The following is a 9,696-nucleotide window of genomic DNA, read 5'->3' on the forward strand; positions in this document are numbered from 1 at the left end:
CCAATTCCCTCTACCCGAGGGACGGAAGTTATACCTCTGGCAATGCAATTGGACGTGACCGGAAAGATACAAACACACACACATACACACACATATATACATATGATATATATATATATATATATATACATTTATATAATACATATACATATATACATATATACATACATATAATACATATACATATATGTTTATGTGTATAGCTCATATTTATATATATATATATATATATATATATAAGTATATATAGTAGGACACTTACTCTTTATTATAATTTATAAGGGAGATAATATTAACTATCTTTCAAAATTTGTTTTTGCAATATGAATTCATCCGATTTTGCTAATCATTATACTTGAAGATCCTTGATATACGATGCAAATGCAGCATCCCACACTACGAATCAAGGCAATTATAAACATTGAAAAAATTAAGACTTCTTGACCCTTCAGAATTACAGAAGAAATAAGTTATGTAAGTGTCTAGCTATATAAATGAATATATTTTTCCTATCCCGCTGAGAGACAGTGGAATTAGGAGTAGTCATACCGAGGAGAGAAGGGATACCCAGGAAGGTACACTCGGAAACCGCAAACTTCCACAAATTGCCGAACCATCAGGTTGTATTAGGAAAGGGGGAGAGGGGGAGAGTAGTTGAATCTGTGTGCGTGCATATCTAAATGTTTAGCTGTCCCTTTTGACGGGTCGCGTACACTAGTATAAAATACAAAGTTCACTTAAGCCACATCATTATACGGTTACACATTTCTGCATTTGCCATCGACTTTTGATTGACTGACATTCGTGAATGATCTACGTTGAGAGTATAGATCAGGATGCGTTCAACTGGGATATTTGAAACTTGGCGCGTTCAAGTTAAATTTTCGGGAACAGACGCTATAGACCAGGGTTTCCCAATTTTTTTTTATGGCTATACCCTACCTAACCTACCAAAACATCGCTAAAATTCCGATGTTCCCGTGTGATATATAATTTTTTATCATTCAGAGGGAACAATTCAGGTTAAGGAAGCCCCAAAAAATCCCAACTCGGGCTAAATAATCCTTTTAATGAATATGCCATCTATGAAAGAAAAATTAAAGAACGAAAAGATAGTTGAAACTGTGTAGTAGAAATTGCTAAGAAATTGTTAAAAGAAATTTATATACATTGATAATAAAACAATAATAATGATAATGATAATAATAGAAGAAAAATCACTGAAAATAAAAACAGAGAGCGAGAAAAACATATTATTATTATCCTTATTATTACTTGCTAGGCTAAAACCCTAGTTGGAAAAGCAGGATGCTATAAGCTCAGGGGCTCCAACAGGGAAAATAGCTCAGTGAGGAAAGGAAACGAAGAAAAATAAAATATTCTAAGAAGAGCGAAGAGCCACAAGATTAAAATAGTTATCTCCTATATATACTATATAAACTTTAACAAACCAAGAGGAAAAGAAATAAGATGGAATAGTGTGCCCAAGTGTACCCTCAAGCAAGAGATCTCTAACCCAAAAGACACTGGAAGACCATGGTACAGAGGCTATGGCATTACCCAAGATTAGAGAACAATAGTTTTATATTGGAGTGTCCTTCTCCTAGAAAAGCTGCTTACCATAGCTAACGAGTCTCTTCTACCCTTACAAAGAGATAAGTTGCCACTGAACAATTACAGTGCAGTAACCCCTGAGTGAAGAAGAGTTGTTTGGTCATTTTAGTGTTGTTCGGTGTATGAGGACAGAGGAGAGTGAGTAAAGATTAGGCCAGACTATTCGGTGTGTGTGTGTGTGTGTGTGTGTAGGCGAAAGGAAAATTCACCGTAACCAGAGAGAAGGATCCAATGTAGCACCGTCTGGATTACCTCATAAAAAAAATCAAATAAAGCGTCAAGACATGTAATAAAGAAACGAAATGTAATATGAAATAATTTGAATGGAAGATTTTCTGGTATACTTTGAAAATTTCAATTCTTTAAATAAACTTCACACACTGGAGCATAGACCGAAGTACATACAATACAGGATCAAGCAGTTGAATTGTTGAAGCTTCAGATGTTCAAAGTGGAAGCGAATGCTTTTATTATCATCATTATTATTACTTGTTAAGCTACAACCCTAGTTGGAAAAGCAGGATGCCATAAGCCCAGGGGCTCCAACAGGGAAAATAGCCCAGTGTGGAAAGGAAACAAGGAAAAATAAATTATTCTAAGAACAGTAACAATATTAAAATAAATATCTCCTGCATAAACTATAAAAACTTTAACAAAACAAGAGGAAGAGAAATTAGATAGAATAGTGTGCCCGAGTGTACCCTCAAGCAACAGAAATCTAACCCAAGACAGCGGAAGACCATGGTACAGAGGCTATGGCACTACCCAAGACTAGAGCACAATGGTTTGATTTTGGAGTGTCCTTCTCCTAGAAGAGCTGCTTACCATAGCTAAAGAGTCTCTTCCACCCTTACCAATAGGAAATTGGCCACTGAACGGATTGTCTGAAGTCTCATAGTTTATATATGAGAAACATTTTATCGTTGTTACTGACCTTAAAATATTCCTTTTTTCATTAATTCTCATATATAGTTGATTCATTTCCTTGTTTCCTTTCCTCACTGGGCTACTTTCCCCGTTGGAGCTCACGGGCTTGTAGCATCCTGCTTTTTCAACTAGGTTTAAAGGTTTAAAGGCCACCCAAGAATGGCAGGGGCAAGGAACAATGACCATGCCCTAGCAAGCTGGACAATGCCCTAATGACTGGCCATATGTACATATGACCAGCGCCTATGACGCCTCGTTACCCAAACTAGGTCCAGGAAGGACCAGGCAATGGCTACTGATGACTCAGCAGGCTGATCTATAGGCTCTCACAAGGATGGCGAGGTTGCAGACACTAAAGGAAGTAACAAATTTAAGTAGGATTCGAACTCCAGTCCGGCGATCACCAAGCAGAGACGTTACCATTAGGCCACTACTACTACTACTATTACTACTACTACTACTACTAATAATAATAATAATAATAATAACCCATTGTGCTATGACCTACCTGTCTTCAAGGCTTAGTGCTCCTTATGATCGATCTTCTCTCTCTCTCTCTACTTTAACTATTAGGACTGGGGAAATGGCCATCAATGTAGTGTCTGTCTGAGAGAGGTCATTTGAACTTCTTCATAACAGATGGCGTACTACTGAGTCTGTAGCATCTACCCGAACAATATCCAAGTTAAATAGCATCATGTTGATCATGATATGAACATGTATAAAAGAAAGGAACTATATATAAAGGGCTATAATCAATAGAAACATTTCCTCATAAAAAAAAAAAACAGTATCTTTAGAAATTTGACGTAAATGTTACTTATTATTATTATTATTATTATTATTATTATTATTATTATTATTAATTGCTAAGCTACAGCCCTAGTTGGAAAAGCAGAATTCTATAAGCCTAGGGGCTCCAACAGGGAAAATAGCCCAGTGGAGAAAGGAAACAAGGAAAAATTAAATATTTCAAGAATATTAAAATAAATATCTCCTATATAAACTAAAAAAACTTTAACAAAATATGAGGAAGAGAAATTAGATAGCATAGTGTGCCCGAGTGTAACCTTAAGCAAGAGAACTAATCCAAGACAGCTGAAGACCATGGTATATAGGCTATGGCCCTACCCAAGACTAGAGAACAATGGTTTGATTTTGGAGTGTCCTTCTCCTAGAAGAGTTGCTTACCATAGCTAAAGAGATTCTTCTACCCTTACCAAGAGGAGAGTAGCCAATGAACAATTACAGTGCAGTAGTTAACCCCTTTGGTGAAGAAGAATTATTTGGTAATCTCAGTGTTGTCAGGTGTATGAGGACAGAGGAGAATCTGTAAAGAATAGGCCAGACTATTCGGTGTATGTGTAGGCAAAGGGAAAGTGAACCGTAACCAGAGAGAAGGATCCAATGTAGTACTGTCTAGCCAGTCAAAGGACCCCATAACTCTTTAGCGGTAGTATCTCAACGGGTGGCTGGTGCCCTGGCCAACCTACTACTTGGGGGTAGATTTATGGTTTCTATATTGACCCCAGTTTTCAATAGATTTTAGAGTTTCTAGAATGATCTCAGAGTTGTGGTAGCCAATTGGAAACGTCCCTACAAGACAATCTGTTGGGCGGGAGTTCGAGACCAGCTCAAGCTCGATAGTTTTCATAGTGTCTGCAACCTCACCATTCTTGTGAGCTAGGGATGAATGGTTTGGAGGAGCGTATAGGTTTGCCTGCTGAGGCATCAGAAGCCATTGCCTGGCCCTCCCTGGTCCTAGCTTGATGGAAAGAAACCTAGGACGCTGATTATTATTATTATTATTATTATTATTGTTATTATTATCATTATCATAATTATTGTTGTTGTTGTTGTTGTTGATATTATTATTATTATTATTATTATTATTATTATTATTATTATTACTTGCTAAGCTACAACCCTACTTGGGAAAGCAGGATGCTATAAGCCCAAGGGCTCCAATAGGGAAAATAGCTCAGTGAGGAAAGGAAATAAGGAAATAAATTACGAGAAAATGAATGAACAATTTAAAATATATTAATATCAGTAACATCATATGTATACAGTATACGTCAGTCTCTAGGGTATTACTCAGCTCCATGTCTTTGCCATTCATGAGCGACCTTTGAAAAAACTCATATATGAACATTTATATCGTTCTCATTTTCGAGGCAGACTATAAAAACTTTGATGTAATTCATGGTCACCGAACAAAAATAAGATCACAAAACAAAATATCTTAGGACGTAATTGAATAAAAAAAAAAATCTTAAGAATCAGATATCCTTCGATCTTCTACTATTTTTTACAACTTTTATCTAAATGACAAAGGTTATCTGCCTCGTGCAACCTACAGCTCCCTATAACCTTGACCGCTGGAGAAGAGCCAGGTTATCCATTCGACAGACCGTGGAACCATCCGCTATAAAAATCCTCTGGTTAATTAAAAAGCTATAAAAAATCTATTGGCTTCCAATGGCTTATAAAAGGGTACTTGGTTCCAGATCATTAACTGTTAGTGATAAGAGTTGATAAATGCTTTTTTTTCTGTGGGGAGGGGTGTTAATGTTAAAATCAAAAGTTAATGTTAAAATCCAGATTTAATGTTAAAATCAAGATTCAACGTTAAAATCAAAAGTTAATGTCAAAATCAAGCGTTTACGTTTAAATAAAAAATTAATGTTAAAACCAAAAGTTTATGTTATAATCAAGATTTAATGTTAAAATTAAGATTCAATATTAAAATCAAGAATTAATGTTAAAATCAAAAGTTAATGTTAAAACCAAGAGTTAACGATAAAATCAAAAGTTAATGTTAAAATCAAGAGTTGATGTTAAAATAAAAAAACCATTTCCCTCTAGGTCGGCAAAATTTATCACTGCCATTAAAAAGGAAAAAAAAAATGCTTCTTAAGTCAGTTGTTTTTATATATGCATCATGAAAGCAAAATATTGTTTTTTTATAATCAGATTATATATTATTTGAAAGGTAATGTCCCCTCTTGGTACTGCGATTTTAATTGCATATTTTTGGTAAGTATATGAAAGATTTATTTCAATGTTGTAACTGTTATTAAAATATTTTATTTCAAATGTTCTTTACTTTTCTTGTAGTTTATTTATTTCCTTATTTCCTTTCCTAATTGGGCTATATATTTCCCCTGTTAGAGCCCCTGGCTTTATAGCATCCTGCTTTTCCAACTAGGGTTGTAGCTTAGATTATAATAATAATAATAATAATAATAGTAATAATAATAATAATAATGTAATAAATCAGAATATTTCCCCAGAATTACTCTCGTTGAGTGTGAACATATAGCCTTTTTGGAAAAGTGGGCCAACGTCGTTGCATCTCCGAGTCTTTGATTTTCATTTTCATTATACTAAGGATTATGTCAGGCCCACAAAGATCTTTGTTTTTAAAACGGATGAGAGAGAGAGAGAGAGGAGAGAGAGAGAGAGAGAGAGAGAGAGAGAGAGAGAGAGAGAGAGAGAGAGAGAGAGTCTGCTTAATAAGAAAAACATTATAAAGACTGCGTACTTTAAAATTTCAAATACGCAAGGTGTTATGAAAACCAAAGTTTACTGTAACACACACACACACACACTCACACACATGCACGCACACACATACACGTGCACAGACGGAGAATGTTCAAGTTGCTACTCACATAAGGGTCAATCTTTAACCTTGTTGTTGATCTAAGTTTTCTTTAACAATTAACCTGAAAATAAAAGTATGGAGTAAGGATCTCCCGTATCAAGGAGACGGTAATCTGCACTGACGGTAGAAACAACTTAACTATAATACCATATACTATAAACAATTCTTCACCCAAGGGGTTAACTACTACACCAGTGGTTCCCAGCCTGGGGGAAATTTGAAGCTACCAGGGGGGAAATAATTACACTACCTACTAACTAAAAGAAGTATCAGGTGATAAAGCTAGCCCTGATATTGATACACTGGTGCACAAGAAGCAGCCTCAACCTTCTCACTAATTCAATTTTGAAGTAGAATAATAAACAAAAGTCCTTTTATTTTACTACTAGCCGCTCTCCATATACTGATAAACAAATAGTTACAGAGTAAAATGGATAGAGAGCGGCTAGTAACAACTAACCTCATAGCTCTATGGCTATGCGGTTAGTTGTTACTAACAGCTCTCTATCCATTTTACTCTGTAACTATTTGTTTATCAGTATATTTGTATAATGAAAAAATAAATTAATAAGTCGTCACAGTGTGTTTGAACTACTCTTTCCCTCATACACATGAAGGGGGAAATCTGGAGGGTTGCACTGGGTGCAGGGGGAAATGACAGGAACAAGGTTGGGAACCACTGTACTACACTGTAGTTGTTCAGCGGCCACTTTCCTCTTGGTAAGGGTAGAAGAGACTCTTTAGCTTGAGGGTACACTCAGGCACACTATTCTATCTTATTTCTCTACCTCTTGTTTTGTTAAAGTTTTCATAGTTTAAATAGGACATATTTATTTTAATGTTACAGTTCCTGATAAATTTTATTTTTCCTTGTTTCTTTTTCTCATTGGGTTATTTTCCCTGTTGAAGTTTAGCAAATAATAATAATAATAATAATAATAATAATAATAATAATAATAATAATAATAATAATAATAATAATAATAGACTTTAGAAGCGACATAGCAACTGCCTATGCAAATCTGGAAGACATCAAAATCAGAACATTCTCTCTCTCTCTCTCTCTCTCTCTCTCTCTCTCTCTCTCTCTCTCTCTCTCTCTCTCTCTCTCTCTCTCTCTCTCTCTAAAATACCTGCTTAAATTTCATATATTTTTTCCTTCTAAATTTATGCCTTGAAAATAAATGGTAATTATTTATCAAATCTTTAAAATTATCAAGTTAAGACCAGTTTTGCAAGAATTGCTTGTATTATTTAGCTCACGATTTTTACCATTTATTTATTCTTGCTTATATTTTGTGTATTCTGTTTCATGCACAGTAATTCATTCAAGATAATTATATAGTATTTGATATTTTCATATACCGTTGCAAAATACAATCTATTCTAAATAAGCAAATATCTTTTTTCACTCAGCGAGAATAATTCTGAGAAAATATTCTGATTTTAACCCTGGTAGGTAAAGAAGATACAATAAGACCAAGGGCTCAGTAGGGAAAAATAGTCCAGTGAGGAAAGGAAATAAGGGAATAAATAAACTACAAGTAAAATATAATGTTTTAAGAGCAGTAACAACATTATAAATAACAATTTCGGATTCGAAATTTTCGAATCTTTGAAAATATATGGAATCTGAATCAACAAAGAATAAGAAGAAGAAGAAGAAGAGGAGGAGGAAAAAGAGGATGAAGAAGAAGAAGGAGAAGAAGGATGAAAAGAGGACGAAGAAAGCTTAACTGTCGTGATTCTCGGATCATTTTTCAGGATAAAATATGAAAACTTACACGATTTACATAAATCTGGTTAATTTCTCATTCCTTTCAACTCGAAGCTTCCCACGGTCCTGTGGGGTCTCTTGGCATATGTAAAAACACAATATTGTTCGTGACAGTAAAGTATGAAATACAAAATAGTGGATATTTGTCATTGACTTTTTTTTTTTTTTTTTTTTTTTTACTGAGTCTGCTTAGGTATATGGAAGTCTATTCTCTGAAGAATAGCTGGTGTACAGTAAGGCTTCATGGTTCTAAATTCAAACCAGTTACTGTAAGGTATTAATATAATTATCATGAATAATAATAGAATTGATAATTGTAAATTTCACAACAATTACAGTAAGGTATTAATGTAATAATTATAAACAATCATAGAATAAATAATTACTGTAACATTATCATCATCCTTATTATTTATGTTATACTAGTGTAGGCCTACTCGAGCCGTCAGACACCATGGTTAAATATTTAAATAGATATCTACATACATACACGTGCCTCCTCTCACCAGGGTTTGACTATTCTCTCTATCCCCTATACCCAAGGAACGAGGAGAGACTGAGTAGTTAAAAGTCTGGCAATGCTGCTGAGTGTAGCCATATATATATATATATATATATATATATATATATATATATATATATATATATATATATATATATATATATATATACTGTATATATATATATATATACATATATATATATGTATATATATATATATATATATACATATATATATATATGTATATATATATATATATATATATATACACACACATATATCTATATATAAATAAATATATATATATATATATACAGTATATTCATATATATATATACATATATATACATATATATACATATATATACATATATATACATATATATACATATATATATATATAATACATACACTTGATCTTTTATTATCAAGGCAAGACTATTATTCTTATCATGGTATCGGAAACTCGCTTTGCCCTCGAGAGAAGTGTCCGAAGTTATACCCAACGGAAAAAGATAAAAATGAAAATGAAATTATAAAAACTTTAAAAAACGATTCGCTCTCAAAATCCAATACCTTCACTGTTCGATTTCGCCCTAAGGGCAACCTCAGTGAAATTTCAACTTAAACATATAATGAATAAAGAAAAAAAACTGAGTAATAACAAAATGATTAGAATAACGATAAAAAAAAAGTTTCTAAAACCTTGGCCCATATCCCTACAAAGAAAAACCTAAAGTTAACCAAAGAATTAATATTTGATCGTAATTTAAAAGGATGTATATCTGCATGGATGAGTACAGACGTGATAAAGTTTGTCATTAATTACGCAGGAGCTTATCTGTTCTCCTGATATGACCATGACATGACAGAATGTCTGCAGCTGGGGGATACCAGCTGTACTTATCGCGGGTTTATCGAAAGCACGCGCAATTAGTCATTCTTTCCCGCCAGTTATTATTATTATTATTATTATCATAATAATGATAATAATAATAATATTAATAATAATAATAATAATATTAATAATAATAATAATTATTATTATTATTATTATTATTATTATTATTATTATTATTATTATCATAATAATAATAATAATATTAATTACTATTATTATTATTATTATTATTATAATAATAATAGTAATGATAATAATTATTATTATCATTATTATTATTATTATTATTATCATAATAATGATAA

Source organism: Palaemon carinicauda, chromosome 3, assembly GCF_036898095.1.
Source record: "Palaemon carinicauda isolate YSFRI2023 chromosome 3, ASM3689809v2, whole genome shotgun sequence".
NCBI classification, from domain to species: Eukaryota; Metazoa; Arthropoda; class Malacostraca; order Decapoda; family Palaemonidae; genus Palaemon; species Palaemon carinicauda.